The sequence below is a fragment of the Stegostoma tigrinum genome, chromosome 15 (genome assembly GCF_030684315.1).
Source record: "Stegostoma tigrinum isolate sSteTig4 chromosome 15, sSteTig4.hap1, whole genome shotgun sequence".
Lineage (NCBI taxonomy): Eukaryota > Metazoa > Chordata > Chondrichthyes > Orectolobiformes > Stegostomatidae > Stegostoma > Stegostoma tigrinum.
This window is the reverse complement of record NC_081368.1, coordinates 63,228,702-63,251,912: the sequence shown is the minus strand read 5'-3', so window position 1 is coordinate 63,251,912 and position 23,211 is coordinate 63,228,702. Positions and strand designations below refer to the sequence as shown.

General features: G+C 41.3%; 1 protein-coding gene across 3 annotated transcripts in view; it reads right to left on the bottom strand.

Annotated features, from left to right (window-relative positions):
• Nucleotides 1–23,211, bottom strand: part of LOC125458765 (lysophosphatidic acid receptor 4-like) — a 48,825-nt gene that overhangs the window by 7,400 nt on the left and 18,214 nt on the right. Inside the window, exon 1 of one of the 3 annotated variants that reach the window (XM_048544385.2) lies at nucleotides 10,374–11,705. The exons of the other annotated variants lie outside the window; for them this stretch is intronic. The gene's annotated coding sequence lies outside the window, so the exon portion shown is untranslated. Of the gene's footprint in view, nucleotides 1–10,373; nucleotides 11,706–23,211 lie in introns of those variants that run through there. 3 annotated transcript variants of the gene reach the window in all.

Here is a 23,211-nt window from a genome sequence, read left to right as displayed (position 1 = left end):
TGTTGTGTTCAGACTAGGATCACATGTGGAGCCAAACCTGTAGATTCTAAAATAATTGTTGTGAGGCTAACTATTCCTACCTTTGTAGTCTAAGATATGCATGTAGCGTTGAAAAGTCATAGAGAGGTAGAGAACAGAAACAAACCCTTTGGTCCAACTCACCCATGCCAACCAGATATCCTAAATTAATCTAGTCCCATCTGCCAGCATTTGGCTCATGACCCTCTAAAACATTCCTATTCATGTATCCATCCTGATGCCTTTTAAATGTTGTAATTGTACCACCTTCCATACCACCTTCCACCACTTCCTCTTGCAGCTAATTCTGTACAAGCACCTGATCTGTGTGAAAAAATTGTCGCTTAGGTCCCTTTTAAATCTTTTCCTTCTCACTTTAAACCTATGCTCTCTAGGTTTGGACTCTATCACCCTGAGGGAAAGACCTTGTCTATTTAGCCTATCCATGTCCCTCAGGATTTTATAAACCCCTATAAAGTCACCCCTCAGCCTCTGACACTGCAGAGAAAATAGCCTATTCAGCCTCTTCCTATACCTCATACCATCCAACCCTGGCAACATCCTTGTAAATCTTTTCTGAAACCTTTCAAGTTTCACAATGTCCTTCCTATAGCAAAGAGACCAGAATTGCATGCAGTATTGCAAAAGGGGCCTAACCAATGTCCTGTACAGCCACAACATGATCTCCCAACTCAAATACTCAATGCGCTGACCGGGGCAGCTGGAATTTCTGGTAACAATCACAAGGAAAACACAGGGAAGTTTTGAAGTGCCCGTATGCATACAGAATTGAGTTGAATAATTGAATCACGTTGCCATTTGAACTTATAGACACTCTTATGATTTACTTTGATGAAATAGTACGAGAATTTGTGTTCCTAGAAAAGAAAGCAAAGTAATTCATATCAAATGTAATTTTTTTTAGGAGAAACAGGTCATGTGGAAACATTTAAGAAATGATTGGGTTGCGACTTGAGGAAGTGGGATATTACTTTTTGGGACTAGTCAGATGCCTTTGGAAATTTCATAAGATCCACACATCAGCTTTTAATCCCAGTGGACATGAATTTTTCAAATCACACTGAACAAAATGCATCTACTTGAGCCCTGAGCTCAGATAGCAAGGCAGAATAAATGGACCACTTCCCAATCCCTGTACAGTAGTTTTTAATCTCAACATCCCCCACCCCCAACCCTGCCATAAAAAAATCACGCGATTAACCCATCAAAAGAAAATCCATTGAGACCAGTATCCATTGACTGTAGATAGACCTTTTATCTTTTTAAGCAATTCCAAGCATAAGCAGTAGGAAATAAGAATGGGAAGGGTGGGTATAATGCTATTCTTGACTGAGCAGGCATGAAGTTTGAAGCAGTGTCATAAATTAATGACACCCAATTCAAACCCACTTTCACTACATCTCAAGTTTCACTCATCCTGAAACAAAACATATTGCTGCAACAAGGTCCTGGCTAAGCAAGCATTTTTGGCATAAATCTCAGCATGTCCATTCATCTGGACAGGCGTGGCAAGTTTTCCTTTTGTTTTATTTGTAAAGTTCATTATCCAAATACAAAGAAAAATCCTGTCAACCTCCCTCACTTTTATCACATAACTTGAATAAGTCCTTCCTTATGTGTCCCTGTTTGAATTTTTGTTCTCCCAGAAACCATCTTAATCATGCAACCTTCCCCCTTCTATCAATGGGTGGCTGAAGGGTAGTGGGAGGGAGGGCAAAATCTTTTTAAAGACAGGATTTAAACCCAGAAATTAACTAGTTAGTCTGAATTATGCTTATACCGGGGCAGATGCAAGCAATCAGTTAGCAACCAAGAAAATTTCACCTGAAACTAAAGCTTCAGCTGAAAATACAGTGTTATTATTGTGCTTAACTAACAATATAACATTGCTTCTGATTGCTTAGACTTTGTAATCACTTGAATTATTTTTCAACTTGGTCTTAAAACCACCAAAACAATTTGGTTGTCCTCTTATGTCATGCCTGAATATTTTTATAACAGCTCTGCAAACAAATAAATGAAGACTTTAGACCATTTACTGACTAGTTAGAGTAGCAATGCATAATCGCTAATTTTCGAGTATCAAATTCCACTAAATATGAGTCGACGTGACTATCTCTTAATCTTTGATGTTCTGGTACTTCCTATTGCATTTACAGACCATCTGGGCCAACATCTCCTGGGATAGCAATGTTAAGCCATTTAAAATCCATTAAGCTTGCATCATGAGCACAGCGAGAAAGGATGAAGATGGCTTTGAAAACACATACGTTTTGTTAACTCGTCACAGCAGTATTTTTTCATTTAAAAAACTGCATTTGCAAAGTCGTACGCCAGTCCACCACTGAAAAGGCATGAATTTAATGCATCTCTGTGCATTTTGTCCTTGATAAATAATTTCGAGGAAGCTTCAAACTTATCATTTTCAGTCATTTTCTGCTGGGAGGCTGTATTGAAGCTGCAAATACTTCACGAGCTGAAATTTTGATTTTTCGTTGGGAGCAATTTTCTACTCGTAAAAGGAGAGACATGGATATTGAGGAAATGGATATTGCTTTCTCAGTAACCTAAATTAGCATCAAACGCTCCCAGGTCAGTGTCTACACTGTTAGTGAAGCACAGTAAAAGCACCGTATAGTCTGCCAACAGCTTGTCTTAAATAAGAGCCGCCTGGCCCACTGCACAGATTTGGCAGTTCTCCAGTTCCCACACTACCCACCTGTGGCCCTCCTGAATGTGGCTGGCAATTTGGAGTAAAGTAGAATCAGAGATAATGGGAACTGCAGATGCTGGAGAATTCCAAGATAATAAAATGTGAGGCTGGATGAACACAGCAGGCCAAGCAGCATCTCAGGAGCACAAAAGCTGACATTTCGGGCCTAGACCCTTCATCAGAGAGGGTCTAGGCCCGAAACGTCAGCTTTTGTGCTCCTGAGATGCTGCTTGGCCTGCTGTGTTCATCCAGCCTCACATTTTATTATCTTGGAGTAAAGTAGACCCGGGTTTGGGCTGCAAACACAAGCCAGTGTCGGAAATGGATTGCAACACAGGCCCAATACACTTCACACATAAGTCTTTTGCAGACAGAGAAAACCTTCATTCTGTGAATTCAGTCTCAGCTTGGAACCAGGTCCTGGCAGTTAAATATTTGGATAGTACTTTTTCAGCACATCTAAAACAAATTCCACATAGATTTATTAATTAGGTAGCAATGATGCACTTTCCATCTCTAACATGTATAAAGATTCTTTGGGCGTGTATTCATGAATACTAGAGCACTGGAGTATATGATTCATGGATAATTTGATTCATGGTTACAGACCTTGAGTTCAAACACAAGGTCCCCTGACCAGAGTAAATGTGTGTGACATGCTTTTTTTTTCTTTGACCCTGACGAGGCTAATGTTGCATTATAGACCAGATCTAATCTCAAGGGCAAAGGTTACAATATCCTGAGGGGGTTATCCATGTCAGGATGGATTGCTGATATTCAATCGGAATTGGGGCCTTGGACACAGCAAGGTTAATGCTCATCATTGCAGTCTTACAGCTCTAACCTTGACTGAGGCTGTGATGAATAATAATATTTTCCCTGAGTTCAATCCATTGGTTTATGGCGAATGGGAAGAAAAGTGAAATTCAATGTATTGAGAGCACATGGTTGACACAGCAAAGTGATCCCACAATCACCTGATCAGGTTAAAGCTCTGACATCCTTTCAAATTCAGGATGAAAATCCAGTGGACAATGAAGCAATTTGCAAGAGGAGGAAGCTCCATAAACACCCTTATCCTCAAAAATATTGGATTCCCAGCACTTCAGTCCAAAAGACAAGGCAGAAGCATTTCCAACCATCTTCAGCCAGAAGTGTCGAGCGGATGATCCAACTCAGCCTCTTCCCTAGGTCACCAGCAATATTCCCTCTAATTCTTCCTGAATGTTCAGATCTCCTCACTGATGGCACACCAGCAACTTCTGAAATGGCAAGTCAATGCGTTGGCATGCCTGTCAGGCCTACCTGTGTGTGTGTGTCATTTTGGAGTAGCCTCATGATGCCTGTGCAGCTTAGAGGGAACACTGTTCACCAGCATCATGAATGCTAGTCTTCAACCAATTCAATTAATTGCATGAGCGCTAGATACCACAAAGGCTGCGGACCCTGATATCCCGGAGGTAATACGGAAGGCTTATGCACCCGGATTAACCATAGCTCTAGATAAGCTTTTCCAGGAGGACCACAAGACTGGCATCAATCCGATAATGTGGAAAATTGCACAGGTATATCCCGCCCACAAAAAACAGGACAAATCCAACCCAGCCAGTTATTACCCCATCTCCCCATCCCCAGTCATCATTAATCTATGTCAATTAGCATTGCAATCAAGAGACGCTCACTCAGTGATAACCTACTCACTGCTTCATAACTTGGATTTCGTCAGGACTACTTGATCAATAATGGACAATAAAGTTGAATTCCAAAAGTGAGAGTCATTGATCAAGGGAGCATTTGACCAAGTTTGGTGTCAAGGAACCCTAGCAAAACTGAAGCGAATGGGAAAGGTGATTGGAGTTATATCTAGCACAAAGGAAGATGGGTATAACTGTGTACCTCAGTACCAGGGTATTGCTCTAGGCCCACCCATCTCTAGCTACATAATCAATGCCCTATGCCCCATCAGAAAGCAGAAGTAGGGATGTTCACTGATGATTACATCTTTTTCCACACTATTTATGACTCCTTGGATACTGCATTTCCTTGGGCAGCACGACCTGGATAATAATTAATGTTGGGCTGGCAAATGAGAAATAGATTTCTTGACACCAAATGCCAGGCAATGACAATTTCTAAAAAGGAACTATCTCCGCTTTGATGTTCATTGGCATTTCAACTACTGATTTCTCTAACTAGCAACATCTTATCAGAAACTGAACTGGACTAGCCACATGAATACAGTGGCTACAGGAATAGATCAGAGGTCAGAAAAAAAAACAATCTTCACTTACAACAAATTCATTTAATGTAATTTAGACGAAAATTGCATCAATCTCAATCCGAAATATTTCCCCTGTAATTTTGTCTCATAATAATCACAGCATTGTTTAATGTCAGAAAGGAGTTATTAGTTTCAAACTAGGTAGAGGTACTCAATTAGTGTTGACTACAGCTCAAGATACAGAAAACTTAGCGATGCATTCTCCAAAGAGGCTGAACTTTCATGCAACAATTGATTCACAACATTTGACAATGGTCTCAGTGAGTATATTATTGATCATTACAATCTTAATCTCCCTTTGATACAGTCAAGTGCAAAGTGAACTGCATGTTTCAGATAACAAGGTATTAACAACTCCTAACTTACACTAAATAAAGCATTGGTGAAAACTAAAAGTTGCATTTTCACCCCGTCTGATGGTTTTTTTATTGGTTCTGTGTAAGGTAATTGGACATTTGAATTTTATTTAGCTGTTCGGCCTTGTTAGCTGATCTTGGCGGGCATTAAATTAGAGAGATCGGGAGATGCGCATCTCAGTAGCAAACTGACTACTGTATCTGAATATTCTAAATATTTTACACAAGTTCCAGAAGTGTAGGCTTATGGAAGCAGATCTACCCCACAGAACATAAGCAGAAAAAATTGGGAAGGAGGTGGGTTGTGCTATTGATGAGGTATCAGGCAGCTAGTTAAAGAAAATGAATGTTGTCTGATAAAAATATATCAAAATGCTGAGCCCTGAAATTTATGGATCATGTGACCATGACAAGAAGAGGCAGATTTGGCAAGTATCACTTTTGGATTGGCTTTGACCAAAATAATTGAAAACAAGGTGTGATTTGTGAGCCAAAACAAAACAGTTGAGTTGGGGAGTTGACAGGAAATGGAAGAGAGCCAATACTTTATTTGATGGGGTCAACAACTTGCATTTATATGTCACCTTTAATATTGTGAAATGTTTCATGGTGCTTCCAAGAGAAATTCCAACAAAATGGCACTGAGCTATTTAAGAGGATCCTAAGGCAGTCAATTGAAATCTTTGGTAAAAGAGAAAAGCTTTAAGGAGGCAAGTAAAGTTTAGGAGGAAAATCCAAAAATGACATTTGCTTCACTGATAGTTGGGAATGGCACCAGATGAGGTATCACATTCCAGTCAGACAGTTGGAAGAGGGTCTATAAACATATCCCTGACAGAGGATCCTAGAGAAACAGTGCTGTTGACATGGATTACACTAAACAGGAATGTAAAGCCTCTCAACAAATTTAAAGTTTGAGCTGTTATGTACAAGTCTTGACAGTTCATTACTAGGTCAGTTTGTCCACTGTATGATCACATTCTGTTCCTGTTGACTTTTTTTGGGAGCACAATTGTTTCTTGAAAAAGAGCCTCACTTTTATGAGATGACATACATTCTCCCCCACAAAGTCAGTCACTCTCTGTGCTGTTTCTTAACAGTGCACTAAAAATAAAGTGCAAGAAGGATGTATTGTTCCAAATTCACAATATGCCGTGTCAATAGGACCCTCCTGGCTGCAGCAGTTGATAATAAAGTGATTGGACAACAATGGTTTTCATCAGTCATATTGACTGTATTTAGTAAAACAACAACTGCTCTCTGAACACATCAAAGGTGTTGAACTGAATTACACAGTGTTGCCTCAAATCTGTCCTCTCATTTTCTTCGGGGATCACAACTGTACTACTCAACCTCGAACTTTCATGACGTTAGTTGCACCAATGAAAACCAAGAAACATTTTTACTCCTGAGCCAGAAGAAGTAGAGTTCTAATCCTATGTCCAAAGGTTCATTTCCAAATGCTGAAACAATATTGCTCACTTTCACTCATGCAGTACTGGATGTTGAACAAATAATGTACAATGTCAGAAACAGTGGTGTGGTTTAGAAAGATCAATGTGCTGTGGTAGAACAGGGTGTGGACAGTGTACAGTTTAAAGGAGTCTGTGGATAGATCATACAAGGGAAGAGAAGTTTGAAAAATAATGGCAAACTAAATCTTAATTTGGTGATATGGTCCATCATGGTGCTTTGGATTGGGCAAGAATAGAAGTTGGTGGGCTTGAAATGGATATTTGTCTCCAGGTGTTTGCCAGAGATGGAGACAGAGAGGTCCAGGAAGGAGAGAGCGGTATTAGAGATGGTCCAGATGAACTTAAGGTTGGGATGGAAGGTGTTGGTGAATGGATGAGCTGTTCGAGCTCCTCGTGGGAGCACGAGATGGCAGCAATACAGTTGTCAATGTAATGGAGGAAGAGGTGTGACTTAGGGCCAGTGTAGGTACGGAAGAGGGATTTTTCCACTTAACCTACAAAGAGGCAGGCATAGCTTGGGCCCATGTGGGTACCTATGGCCACCCCTTTTTCTGTAGGAAGTGGGAGGAATTGAAAGAGAAGTTGTCGAGGGTGAGGGTGAGTTCAGCTAGGCGGATGAGGGTGTCAGTGGAGGGGAACTGGTTGGGCCTGCGGGACTGGAAAAAGAGGAGTGCCTTTAGGCCATCTGCATGGGGAATGCAGGTGCACAGCGACTGGATGTCCATGGTACAGATGAAGTGTTGCGGACCGGGGAATTGGAAGCTCTGGAGGATGTTGTGGGCATGGGTGGTGTCACGGACATAAGTAGGGAGTTCCTGGACCAAGGGGGAGAAAATGGAGTCAAGATAGGTGGAGATAAGTTCGGTGGGACAGGAGCAGGCGGAGATAATGGGTCAACCAGGACAGTCAGGTTTGTGGATTTTGGGAAGGAGATAGAAGCGGGCGGTGCAGCGTTGTGGAACAATGAGGTTGGAGGCTGTGGGTGGGAGGTCACCTGAGGTGATGAGGTTGTGGATAGTTTGGGAGATGATAGTTCGGTGGTTGGGGGTGGGGTCATGATCAAGGGGTTGGTGGGAGGTGGTGTTGGCGAGATGGTGCCTGGCCTCGGCGATGTAGAGGCCAGTGCGCCATACTACCACTGCGCCTCCCTTGTCTGCAGGTTTGATGGTGAGGTTGGGATTCGAGCAGAGGGCTGCACTTTCTGCGGGGGAGAGGCTGGAGTGGGTGAGAGGGATGGAGAGGTTGAGGCGATTGATGTCTCGATGGCAGTCAGAGATGAAGAAGTCAGGCCAGAAATGTCTGCCTTCCTGCTCCACTGATACTGCTTAGCCTGCTGTGTTCATCCACCTCTGCACCTCATTATCTCATATTCTCCAGCATCTGCAGTTCCTACAATCTCTGCATGTTTCAGATGCCTGTTCCACCAATGACAACATTTTTGCTCTTTTCTATTATTAATTCATCACTGGCTGTGGTTGCCTATTGTCCAGTAATGCCCCATTGTCTTGGCAATTTGAAAATTAATCTCCAGAGTAGCCAAAGAGGAATATTTATGGCCCATTTTCATTTGCTTCCAACACATTCATTTGTTACTTATACAAATACTGAGCATTGGAGGAGAAATGAATAAAAGTTTGGCTGAAACGGTGAAGGTGGGAAATCACATGAAGAAATTTTGAGGAGTGGGACCAATTAGTGTTGGCACCCTTAGCTCTAGAGCATGATGCAGGAAGAACGGTCATATCACCGTATTAGTAACTCCTTAGCTTTGTCATTTGCTATGGGATGAATTACATCGAAATTAAAGACTCTCTTCATTGTGCCAGTCAGTTTTACAGAAGATTTACACATGGGTTCTTAGCTTAATTTCCTCCCTCAGGCATTGGTGGGACATTTTTGACTTCTTTCTCAGATGTCCAACACCCTTTGCTATTTTTATTCTCTCTTGGGAAAAGAAAAACCTTTTGAAGATGCTACTAACTTTTCAGACACCTGTGGGGGCCACAAATCCTGTCACTCCATTTTTTTGGGGAAGCAAAATGATGAGAAAGTTTCCAGAGACAGTTATCTACAGGCTCAGCCAGATACCAGCAGTAAGTTTCAAAAGTCCAGTGCCTCACCTAAATCAAATACTGGTTGTACATACTGACCTAATGCCTAATTCCTGTATTCCAATTCCTTTGAGCAAAAGTTTTAACATGTTGACTCTCTGGCTACTTTTAATTTGTTCATGAGATCTGAATGCTGGCCAGCATTTATTGCTCTGAGCTACCTTCTTAAATGTCTGCAGTCTCGTACCCTCACCGTGCTATTAAGAGTGGAACTTGGAGTCTAAAAGAACAGAAAATGAACTTACTGAACAACATAAGATCCTGAGGGAATGTGGCAGAGCCAATGCCAAAAGGATATTCCCCCTTGTAGCACAGACTAAAACTGGCGAACAGAGTTTAAAAATAACAGGTTTTCCATTTAAATTGATGCTTTGGAACCTGGGAAACTGAACATTTGGAAAGCAGAGATCAATAGATTTTTGACTAACAGGCAAAGCAACAGGTTTATAATCAGATCACTCACAATCTTCTTGAATGGTAGAGCAGATTCAAGGGGCTGAATGGATTATTTCTGCTCCTAATTTTTGCTCTCATATGTTAGCATGACTATCCCACCGGCAAATTCAATATAAAATTGGTGAAACCTGATCCATTCAGTTTCTCTGAACTTACAAAGGTCCAATCCCGTGATTTTTAAATGGATCACTCAAGGCTCCCAATGAATGCATAGGTTATAAAAAAAAATGAATGTGAACCAGAAATGCCAACAATAGATGCCTGCCCTGATGCTTACTCTCTCCAGTTCAGTTCAATAATCTTCTTAGGATATAATGCATCACATCATGAATTTATCAGATTCCTGGCTTCTGAGGCTTAGTCTATAGTAAATCTCTGGCCAGCATCTTTACGAGCATGTTCCAGGCATACCCACAATTTCCTGCTAATTTCTGATACAATGCTAGCATTTCGCCTCACCCCAAACCATTTGTTCAAAATGTATTAATTGTAAACAAATTGCAAGTTTCAAGCTCTGTTCAGTAAAATTAACTATATTCCCAAGGTGATGCACCAAGTTCAGATCTTTTGCAATATAAATAAAAGTGAAAAAGAGCTGAAACTGACAGTTCACCTTTAGACCTGAGAGACTTTGATGTGTTTAACTGTTAAAAATAGGCTTTAGCATACTACCACCATAAAAAATATAAAAACTATTGAGGTTCAGAGTTTTAAGCAGCACTGTACCATAGGGACTATGCTTGTTATGTGAATTTGCCTCTAACTAAATCTGCAAGCTACACCATTAAGAACTCTGTGGCAGAAATAGACATAATAATCAATTTGATATAACAGAATAGGAAGGGCAAATTTGTGTTTATATAAATTTACAAATCCTCAGGGATTCTTCATATTCAAATACTCTCCTCCCTATCATTATACAGCAAACAATATAATACTGACCACATTTGTAGGATCTGACTGTCAGCAATCTAATTATGCTTTCTCCTTTATTGTTTGGCTGTTTTTGAGTCAGTAGATGTTTGTGCGTTTGCTGAGTTGGGAGGTTTGACAGTGGACATTTCGTCCCCTTAGTAGGTGACATCCTCAGTGTCATGGAACGTCCTGTGAACTGCTGTTGTCTTGTGCCCGTTTGAATATATATGGTCTAGTTTTTGCTGCTTCCAGTAAGTGCCAGTTCCAGCTGTACGTTGTTATGGTCGGTATATCTGGGCTGATTCAATGTCTTTTTGATGGAGCCTGCCGACGAACGCCAAGCCTCCAAGAATCCCCTGGCTGTCCACTACCTGGCTCGTCCAATGATAGTGGTGTTGTCCCAGTTGAAAGTGTGGGTTTTCTCATCTGTGTGTATTGAAAGCAAGGACAAGGTCATGTTATTTAGTTGCTAGCTGGTGGTTGTGGATGCCAGTTTGTCCAATGTAGTGTTTAGTGCAGTCTCCACATGGTATCTTGTAGACCACATTCATCCTGTCCATAGTATCTGCTGGGTCTTTAACTGTGGTCAGTTGCTGTCTTAGTGTAGCAACCAGTTTGTGTGCTGTCATGATTCTTAGCTGTCTGAGTAGTCTGGCTATTAAGTTGAGACTTTTTCATATATGGTATGGTGGTTATTGTTTTGGCTTTTGGTGTGTCCTGATTGTGTTGTCTGTTGGCGAGGCATCTGTGGATGAAGCTGCGGGGGTATTCATTCCTGGTAAAAGACCTTGTGGAGGTATTCTTCTTCTTCCTTCTGCAGATCGGGTGTACTGCAGTGTGTAGCGGCCCTTTTGTACAGGGGCCTAATGCAGCGCCTCTTGTCTGAGTTGGGGTGGTTGCTGTGATCGTTTAAGACCTGGCCAGTGTGTGTGGATTTCCTGTACATTTTTGGAGTGAAATCACCATTCGCTTTTCTTTCCATTATCATGTCCAGGAATGGGAGTTTGTTGTTGTTTTTCCCCTCTCTTGTAAATGTGATCCCTGTGAGTATGGTGTTGATGAGTCGGTGGGTGTTCTCAGTTTCTGTTTTTGTCATAATTACAAAAGTGTCATCCACATATCTGATCCACAGCTTAGGTTGGGTCTGCGGGCAGGCTGTTTGTTCCAGTTTTTGCATGACTGTCTATGCTATCAGTCCAGAGATGGATAAGCCCATGGAAGTCCCATTGATCTGCGCATATATCCTGCTGTTGAATGGAAAAGTGGGTTATTAAGCATAAATCCAGTAGTTTCAGTATGTAGTGTTTGTTGATCTGTCGCCTGATGTGTTTGTCTAATAGGTTGGATATGGTTTCTTTGGCTAGGTTTCTGTAAACAATCCTGTTACATCAAACAAGAACACCATTTCCTTCTTCGTCTATTTTTATGTTCTTGATGTTGTCCAGGAATTCTGGTGTTGATTGTATGCAGCGTGTTGAACTATTGATTAGACGTTTAAGCTTCTGTTGCAGTCCTTTCGCTAATTTGTATGATGCAGTTCCTGATAGAGCTACAATTGGTCTGAGAGGTACACTGGCACCTACCGGAAGCAGTAAAAACCAGACCATATAAATTCGAACCGGCACAAGACAACAGCACTTCACAGGAGGCTCTACAGCACTGAGGGTGTCACTTAGTGAGGGGATGGAACATCTGCTATCAAACCTCCCAGCTTGGCAAACACACCAACATCCACAACCAGCATCCCAGCTGCAAATCTTCACTCAAACCCTGAATACTGGTCTGTACTGTGTGTGAAGATTGTATTCTCTGTGTCATACTAAAGGGTTCGTTTGCATCCACCAGAACAAGGCGTTTGAGACTCAGTTTGACTTTCTGCTTTAGAAGGGTGCAGCATGCAGGATGTTCAATGCTCAGATGAGCTGCCAATATCTTGATTATTTTAAAGCAGGGCTGGAAACCATAACCTTTTCTGACTCAGAAGTAGGAAAGTGACTAACTGAGTCAAGCTGATACATTGTGAATGATTTTTATACAAGATCATCCACAAATGTGATACAGGATGCTGAATCAGAGGTAAGTGTTAGCTGCATTTGTATCAGACAGGCTAGTTATTGAGATGGTCCTGAGTTTAGGACACTTTTAGCTACTCAGTGTGTGTCTGATTGACTTCAGTAATTGCTTTTTTTTTAATTCATTCATAGGAGAACTAAAATTTAGTTTAGAATTAGAATTAAGTTTATTGTTACACATACTGAAGTACAGGGATACAGGAGTACAGTGAAAAGTGTACAAAGTTACCATTCCTGACCCCATCTTAGGTTGAAAAGTGCCTAGCTACAAAGTAGAAAAGAAATAAGTTTTAAAAAGTTGAACAGTATTGGCACCCTTTGCATAAATTAGAAAAAAATTTAGAAAAAAATAAAGAATTACAATCCTGCTCTAGCCATGGGCCTGCATACGATCCACGCTGTGCTTCCCCACGAGAGTTTGCACTCTCCATCTCAGCTCGATCTCCCTCTCACTAGGCTCGATCTCTCCCCTGCGTGAATCAGTTTCCCCCGACGCTGGGCATGGACTCCTTCGCGATGCCATCTTGCTGCCAAATGCTAGAGTCCCAGCCTGGCCCACCATCTTGAGGGTTCTCCAGCTACCTCGCTACAGATCACCAGGCCCACCACTCTGGGCCAGTAGCGGGGCCACAGGCACAAGCCACCAGCAAGTGTTTCATGCTTGAGAACCAACATATACGGCCCGATCACATTAAAAATGTAGCTGCATTAAATTAGAATCTGGCTTTCAACATGTATTCAACAATCAGAAGCTTCGAGTGAACTCGAGGAGGGCATATGATCTGTACCGATCTGGTACAACACTGAGCCTCGATCGCTGCTTTAATGCTCCAGATCTTGAAGAGGCCATGGCCGTGGGACCTCAGTCACTGCCAACATCGCTGACTCCATCACTGGGCTCTCTCCAGAATGTAAGGTGAAAATAAAAAGTCTAAAAAGCTGAAAAAAAGGAAGGAAAACAAAAGCAAGACAAGGACGGAAAAGCAGATTGGATCAGATCAACCCCAGCTCTCCATCAAGGCTTCTGCTCTTGCTCAAAAAAAATCATTGTATCCCAATTATTTTTCCACTTCTGACCTAAGGGCTGATGTTACCTTGTGTTTCTTTTTCCACAGGACCTGTTTAAAATGTCTAATGCTTTGCTTTCATTAGCTCATAGTCATCTTCAAAGGGCTCTAGGGCACAGAAAACTACCCTTTGGCCGATCGTGTCTATCCAGGTGTAAAACAAGCATCAAACTATTCCAATTCCACTTTCTAATCACTTCTCCTTTTCCATGTCTATGTCCTTTTAAGCTCTAAGTCTTTCTGAATGCAGACTTTTGTCCAATCAACCTACTGCGCAGGGCAGGATTTCACTGTTTTACTGATGCAGCATTTTGGGGAAGACATAACCAGGAAATGCCAGCTGAAGGCATTCAGTCAAGACAAGGGCAACAGCAAGAGTGGAGTCGATTGGTCTGGGCCAGTAGCGGGGCCACAGGCACAAGCCACCAGCAAGTGTTTCATGCTTGAGAACCAACATATACGGCCCGATCACATTAAAAATGTAGCTGCATTAAATTAGAATCTGGCTTTCAACATGTATTCAACAATCAGAAGCTTCGAGTGAACTCGAGGAGGGCATATGATCCTATATAAGTTGATGCATTGCTCAATTTGAGATTCTTCCTGAGAACAGAACTGAACTGGGCACTGCTTACACTGCTTACTCTGTTCTGTCACCTGAAGTTGGTGTAGTGGAAATGGTACAGAATATGATTATATCAGAACAAAACATCAGCTTTTGTGCTCCTAAGATGCTGCTTGGCCTGCTATGTTCATCCAGATCCACACTTTGTTATCCTGAATATGACTGTCTTTGTTCATAGTATTATCGAAGACAGGGGAGATATTGACGCTCAGAGAGTTGTTGATGGTGATAGGAGAGTTGGTGGTGAAGACAGGGGAGGCAATTGTGAAGACAGGGGATAGTGGTGAAGATAATGGAGGCAGCTATAGAATGGTAAAGTAATTAGACCTGCAATCACAGAGTTATGTTCTGGGAACATAGTTATGAATACCACTGTGGTAGCTGTTGAAATTGCCATTCAGCAAAAAAGAATCTGGAATAAAAATGGTAACCATATAGCTCAGTGATAGTAAGAACTGCCGACGTTGGAGTCAGGACCAAAGAAGGGTCCTGACCCGAAACGTCAGCTTTCCTACTTCTCTGGTGCTGCCTGGCCTGCTGTGTTCCTCCTGCTCTACACTGTATTACCTCTAACCATGTAACTGATGTCAATTTTCATTCTTGAAAAAAATAAAAACTGGTTTATAAATGTCCTTCAGGGTTGATAATCCGCTATCGTAACCTTCTTTGGCCTACACATGAATCCAGACCCAGACCAACGTCACTTAACCTGCCCTTGGCAATTAGAAATGTGCGATAACTAGTCTGGCCCTAGATGCCCACATATATAAAGTCAAAATACTGCAGTTGTTGGAAATCTGAACCAAACACTGGAGAAACTCAGCAGGTCTGGCAGTATCCCTGGAAAAAGAAACAGAATTAATGTTTCAAGAACTGCTGAAAAGTCATACCAGATTTTGAAATGCTAACTCTCTCAACAAATGTTGCAAAACTTGCTGAGTTTCTCCAGCATTCTCTTTGTTTCTATAATGCCCACATCCTGTTAACAAACTGTATTAAAATAAATCACCCCTTGATTAAGCAGGTGATAAGGACTGTCCGTTTTACACTACACCAAAATATTTTAACAAAACAGTGTTCATGTAAAAAGAGCTGTCAACTATTGCCAAGTTGGTATTTTTAGCACAGACTACTTCATCCACTATTAACTCTTTCTGAAAGACTTTATTGACATTTTTGACATGCTGTAGGTTGTAGAGTATCAGTGGACCTGGCGCATGAGACCACTTCATTTTTCTGTGACCACATGCATGTTTGGCCTAAATTTGGCACACAGTCACCCCAGCCACCCCATTTTTCAGATTTAAACATGTTTCAGGCTGCAATCACACACACTAAGAACTGCCATCATTCTATTCAGCTCAGCGATACATGTTTGAAATTATACTTGCCTTAAAAGTCACACATGGAATCAGCCAAGTTGCCAAAGAGATTGGGCTTAAGATATCCCGCATACAGCAAATGACCAGCAGAAATGGTTCCTCGTGCAGCAATAGCAGTGGTTCACACTCTTTACTCAATGTGGACGACAAACCTAAATTTAGGGAGGGTTTGCTGAAGCTTGAGGGGAGAGGCAATGGCCTAGTGGTATTATTGCTGGACTATTAATCCAGAGACCCAGCTAATGTTCTGGGGACCCAGGTTAGAATCCTGCCCTAGCAGATAGCGGCATTTGAATGCAATAAAAATCTGGAAATAAGAGTTTAATGATGACCATTTTCAATTGACGGAAAGGTTCATCTGGTTTACTAATACCCTTTGGGGAAGGAAATCTTCCATCTTTACCTGGTCTGCCCTACATGTGACTTCAGACTTGCAGCAATGTAGTTGAATCTTAACTGCCCTCTAAGCGATTATGAATGAGCAATAAATGCTGGGCTAGCTAACAACATCCATATCCCATGAATGAATTTTTAAAAAGACTGACATCTAAGTAATTTTTTTGTCAGACAACTGATATTGGCTCCGCATAATGTCACTTCATTTGACCCAAGGTCTGAAGATTCCTGATAGGATTTGAGAATGAATTTAAAAAGTTTTTTTTGTTTAAGGAAGCCTTGTAGAATCGAGCAACTCATCAGATTCACATTGGACCTTTAAAGATTTGTTGTGATGGCACATATTCATCTGGCCTTTCCTCATAGCCCTGAGTTTTGTTTTTGTTTTTGGAAATTACCAGTAAATCTGCTTCAATTGCACCCTTAGGGAATGTAGTCCAAATTATATCAATTTGCTCTACCAAAAGAAAAGTCAAATTATTCATTATCTCTTGGACAGCACTGACAGAAGCTGGGTGCACCTGGAGTTTAAAGAACATTGGGGCCAGGATTTCCTGCTGGCCAGACGGTCACTGTATCAGAGTTGATTGGAGTTGTGTACGGAATCCTTTCAGAATCCCTACTGTAGCACAATCCAGAGGAATTGCCTGGGAAACTGAACTTTCTGCTCAGAAATTTCTCTACAACTGCACCCCATTTAAATGGAGAATCTGGAGGGTTCTGGTCAAGCAAACAGTTAGTCAGAAACAGTTAGACCATTAAATACATGGTCCAAATCCTGAGCTACAACTGAAAATGGATCCCTGTACTTAACTCACACACCCCACCCCAACTCCACCTTCACCAGACCCCATATATCTGCTGAACACTGATTTTACACTCTTCACCACTAGGATGGGAACTTAAAAGGTGGCAGTGCTTCCATACACATGCTGAACCTGTCCTTCTAGGGGCCACAGGTTGTGGGTTTAGAAGATGTTCTCAAAAGATGTGTTGTTTTCCAGACAGATAGAAGACGAGAATTCTAATTACTTTTACTGCTCTCCTCTTCATAACACAGCTCTTTTTAAAAATACTGTTATTCTTATTTACTAATCTCTTTTAAATGACACATAGAGGCAATGCTGCGTGGTTCCCGAAACCCTGTGTGTGAAGTCCAATTTTAAAATGATTCACAGCAAATTTGTAAGGGTTAAGACAAAGCAGGCTTTGTTGCTGCAGTCCAAACAATTACATTGCAACACATTACACCAATGGCATTTCCAAGGAAGAAAGTAAAAACGGAAAGGAAAAGAGAGAAATTACAAATTACATCTCCTAGCTCTGTCTCTTCGATCGTTTCCAGATTAGGGATTAAGGTATAACCGCTCAAAACAAATCTGGAATATCTTGGGTTGCTTCATTTCACCAAATGATTTAAGTTGTGTTCTCCCAGCTACAAATCTAAGGTCCTAAGTTTAGGGAAACTAGGATCAACAGTTAGCTCTTCCTTCCCTACAATCAGCTCTAAAGCACAATTTTGCATGTTGCTCTGATGTTACAGTTATTGGAATTTGCAGCAATTGTGTTTATTTGCCTTGGAAATAATTTCAGCCACTGCATTTTCCCTCTCTGGCTTCCAATGGGTTTCTTTCAGTGTCCAGTTCAAGCTCTTTTTCGAATTTGGCCCCTGGTCAGATTGAATGTGTACTTTGATCAAGTGTTTAACTTGTCTACTGGATCCAATCTGGAAACGAGACCTCAATTTCTGTCAGTGACAGGAAGGATAGGTGAACTGAAGTGTTTTTATTTCTGCCCATAATAGAGGTGTTTTTTGTTTAAATTTTCTTTTCCTCTTTCAAAATAATAGGCCATGGTGTGTCTTACAGAAACTTGTTTGCGAAATCCAAATTAAAAATGACCACAGCAAAATTCCAGTATCATAACTAAATAAGGATTATTAAGCATTCAGGACCCGAGGGAATGATTTACTACACTTATTCTCACACACACTGTGTCTCACAAACACATACAGACGCACACATACACAGAGGATTTTAGTTTTCAGTTCTGCAAAGGTGACTTGTTTCTTTTTCAAATGAATGTTGTAAGGTCATTTTCAGCAGTTAACTAAAAACAGCTTTTTCTAATAAAGCAAATGACTTAAGTTAAATGACTCGATCAGCTATCGGGGAGAAAATTGCTGAATCTTTACAAAGTTGAGTTTTTATGAAACAAAAGCAGATCGAATTCAGAAGTGAAGCCATCCCTACAGGAAGGATGGCATTTTATTGTGTAGAGGTCTCCAGGCTGTCAGCATAGGAAAGAAGTTTTGAACATTCCATAATGCAGCGCTGGAAAAAATTCAATTGAGTAAGGAATCTCAAAGTGAAGATAGCGTGGACACTTTCAGCGGGCTTGGCTGATTGTTAAGGAAACTGCTGTAAAATGCTGCTGTTAATATTTTCTTCAGGTGTTCATATTATGATCTTATTAAATGGTCTTTTTATATATGGATTTGTTTTATTTTCTTTTGTGCAACGAATTTGTGTTCTTTTATCAAAAGAACACCGAGAGCCTTGACAGAGTACATTACAGTGACTGACCACCATGGTAACTGAACTGCAGAAATAAAACTCACACCTCAATTGTGCCAAGTTTTCTTCTGAGATCAGTTGAAATGATGACAGTTTCCAAGAAAGGCAAGTGAAAGCAAAGGTGAGAAATTACAAGTTACAATTACTTAAATTCATAGACAACAGAAATAGTTCACAGGAACAAGAGAATGCAGTAAGTCAATGTCCATGAGAGGTTTCTCCAGTTGGCTGATTATCATAAGTCCCTTTTGTAGGACCAGATACAGTTGAATGGCTAGTGAAGGTACATAGCTGGAAGTTGGCTACTGGTTCACTTTGCAGGTAAAACATAGATTTCTTCTGGAAATCAGACTTTTGAGAGAAACTGAGATCAAAGGTAGACATTAAATAAACCTGAAGCTTTTCACTGTTCTGACGTTACAAGCAGGCTGAGGAAAGGAGTCAAAAATTCCATACACCAGGTCCCTGATTTAGAAACACACAACTTGTGAACGCTTGTACTTATGAATGAGATCACATATTACTACTAATTTCAAGGATCTGACATGCAAACATTTGTTCATACACACAAGCATATTTATACTGTCTACATTGTGTTCTTACAAATCGACTAAAAATGTTCTCAGGATGAAACCTGTTCCTAACCCAGGACCATCCTGTAATTAAAGGCAATTGAAACAGCAGTTTCAGACATCTGAGCACGAACGTGCCTTGGCCAGAGCCTGAGAAAACAAGGTGTATCGCTGGATGAACACTGTAGTCCAAGCACCATCACAGGATCAGGAAAGCTGATGTTTCGGGCCCAGACCCTTCTTCAGAAACCAAAACATCAGCTTTCCTGCTCCTCTGATGCTGCTTGGCCTGCTGTGTTCATCCAGCTCTACACCTTGTTATCTCAAGTTCTCCAGCATCTGCAGTTCCTATTGTCTCTGAAGCAATTTTAACCCTTGGCCAGAGCTTATTGTGTTTTGTAGCAGATAACTGTAGAATCATGAGCATCAAAAGTTCTATGTTCTATTAAAATATAGGGTATCCAGGGCAGATTGGTCTTAGTAAGATAAAAGGTTAGCACAACATCGTGGGCCAAATGACCTGTACTGTGCTGTACTGTTCCATGTTCTTCTTATGTTCTAGATCAAACAATAATGGGTTTCAATGACATCCTTTGTTCAGAATTCACTTAAGACAATATCTCATCCATTAGTCCCTTGTGTTGGTTTGATGAGAATGTTCATACAATGCAAGGAGTGTGGCATCCCATGAACTGATAACTTCCCTTTTAACCTGCTAAATGCTGGAAATTTCTGGAAGGAGCCAACTTATGCACTCTGTGTCTATTAGGCATCATTTTAAAATCCAGTAGAGATAATGTTAAGAAAACGTTCAAAAGATGACTGGATGCAAATTAAAATTAAAACACTTTCTCTTAGAAACATCAAAAATTGAAGAAAGAGGAGGCCATTTGGCCCTTCAAAAGCCTGCTCCACCGTTCAATATGATCATGGCTGACCAACTCAGTAGCCTGCTCCCACTTTCTCCCTCATAACTCTTTAGCCCTCAGAACTCTATCTAACCCCTTCTTAAAAATATTCATTTTTTAAAAAATCTCAACCTCTGTATCTCTTGACTCTCCAGTCAATCAAGAATCTATCAAACTGAACCAAAAAAAATTCAATGATGTTGCCTTTCCTGCTCTCTGGGAAAGAGATTGTAATGAATAGAGAAAAATACCTCCTCAATTCCTTCCATTTTAAACATTAAACACCTTATTTTTAATCTAATGTGGAACTGGAGGAAGACAGCAGGCCGGGCAGCATCAAAGGAGCAGGAAAGCTGACATTTCAGGTCGAGACCCTTCTTCAGAAGAAAGGACCCAACCCGAAACATCAGCTTTCCTGCTTCTCTCATGCTGCCCAGCCTGATGTGTTCCTCCAGCTCGAAACTGTGTTATCTCCAGCATCGGCAGTTCTTACCATCTCATATTTTTAATCTACATCCTTTGGTTCAAGTCTCTCCCACCGAGGTGAGCATCCTCTTGGCATTGACCCAGTCAATTCCTCTCAGGATCTTAAACTTTTCAATAAGATCACCTCTCATTCTTCTGAACTCCAATAGAAAGAGATCCAACCTTTCCTCGTAAGATGATATCTACACTCCGGGAATCAGCAATTGTGAATTGATTCTCATGTCATATTTTTTCTCAAGGGTCTAGTATCATACACTGTATTCCTGGAGTGGTCTCAGCAATGTTCTACATAGTTGTGCAAATCGGAGAGAATTCCACAGGCCCACTATTCCCTGGGTGAAAAAAGTTTTCCTCATCTCAGTCCTAAACGGCTGGCCGTGTATCCTTTCAACTGTGACCCTTGGTTTTGTATTTCTTGGTCATCAGGAACATGCTTCCTGTGTTTTTCCTGTCATAACCTGTTAGGATTTTGTAGGTTTCTGTGAGATTCCATCCTGCCCCCTTATATTTCTAAACTCCAGTGAATGTAGTCCACACTAATCCCGTCACTTGCCATACATCAATCCTGCCGTCTTAGGAATCAGTCTCACAAACCTTCATAGAACTCCCTGCATGGCCAGAACATCCTTCCTCAGATAAGGAGACCAAAACATGTGATGCCAAGGCATACCAGTGTACGGACCACGTGCTGGATAATGGGATTAGAATAGTTAGGTGGTTGTTTTTGACCAGTGCAGATTTGATGGGCTGAAGAGCCTTTTTTCTGTGCTGTAAGCCTCCATGACGAACTGCGAGACATTACTCCAGGCATGCTCTCACCAAGGCCCTGTATAATTGTTGCAAGGAACAACTGTTGCTCCTGGACTCAAACCTTCTCACTTTGAAGGCCAATGTGGCATTTGCCAGCCTCACTGCCAACTTCATCTGCGTGCTCTTCCTTGCCTTCTTGTTGTTACACTGAGCAAGCTGCTATAGTACGTCTTGCAGATCATATACATTTATGATGGTGGACTGAGTGCTGATTAGGAGGACTGTTTTGTCCTGGATAGCTTTGAATTTTGTCTTGTTGTAGCTGTAATCAGGCAGAAAATGGTGAGCACTCCACTCTGCTTTTGGTGAGCTGCACACTGCAGATATTCGTGCATTTGACCTGCTCTTGCAGCCACATCAATTATGCGACTGCTCCCATTTTGTCTCTGTTCAAAGGCACTCACAGGATCTTGCAGGTCCATGATCTCCACAACTGTGCAGGACATTGGCCAGATCACCCCAGGAATACAGTGTATAATACTAGACTCTTGAGAAAAGATATGACATGAGAAGCAGTTCAGAGATCGCTGAATCCTGGAGTGTAGGCACTGTCCTATGAGGCAAGGTTGGATATGTTTGACCTCTCTCTGTTGGAATTCAGAAGAATGAGAGGTGATCTCATTGAAAAGTATCAGACCCTGAGAGGAACTGACAGGGTCGATGCTGAGAGGATGTTTGCCCTGCTGGCAGAGACTAAAACTAGAGGATGCAGTTTAAAACAAAGGTGCCTCCTGTTTAAGAAGGAAGGACTTGTGGAGGTATTTTGCTCTGTTCATTGAAATCTCTTTCCCAGAGAGCAGAGATCTCTGAGCCATTAAATCTTTTACGGCTCACTTTGATAGATTCTTGTTTGACTCATGAGGCATAACATGTAAAGATAGGATGAAAAGGTAGACTTCACATCATAAACAGATCAGCTGAGATCTTATCGGATTGCAGAGTAGACTCAAGAGGCCTACTAATTCATACGGTTGTACAGAAGACCTGTACAACTGTGAACGGATCTCTTTACAGCTTGCCATTTAAAAAGAGAGGAATTCCTAATGCTTTACCAACTGAAAGATTATACTAGCTGAATATACTACACCGAATAACTTTATTCAGACGGGACAAACAGCAACTCTACGGAAGTTACTCACCACTTCCCACCATCTGACCCCACCCCACCCCAACACCTTCGCAAATAAGCAGTGACCATGTATGGTTGTGTACATTCTTTCAACTTGCATCTCTAGCCTGTACTCCAACGTTATGGCTGTCAGACTCCTTAAAAGCAGGAAGCCAGGGTTAGAGCAGGTTGAAAGGTTGCAGGAAGGCAAATGGAACCCAGCTTCCGAGATCTAACAGCTTTGGGAAACGTGACTGTGGAAATGCTCTCGATGGGACCACATGGGTTGTCGAGTAGGGGAGCCTGTTGTTCAGAATAGCAAGTTCCCTGCACTGAGTTCTTAACATTAATCAGAACCAGCTCAGAGATCTCTGCCCTCTGGGAAAGAGATTTCAATGAACAGAGCAAAATACCTCCACAAGTCCTTCCTTCTTAAACATCGTTGCAAACTGATACCCGTGGTCAGAAAGCCGAACACAGTTCAGAATAAAAATTGATTTGAGTAAGGCAGGTCTGTTGCTTAACTAACTAACAGTACTAACATCATGGTTAAGAATTTATCACATTGAATGTAAGTTACTGTATATAGTAACTGCTGGCAAGAAGACAGCAAATCATATAAAATCCATGATGGAGAAACATTTTGGCTCTTCAGTGTTAATCTATCTTTGCACATATGCCTTGGACTTAATCATCTCACATGATGATAATGCAAAGGATGAAACAATATCTGAGATGCAAATATACAACAGCAGTAGGATTCGCTGTTTTTGTACTCCAGCCACTTTGCAATAAAATTGGATGTATCATTTGGCTTCCTGTTGCTTGCTGAACCTGCAAGCTAAACCTTAGTTTTCCTTTTA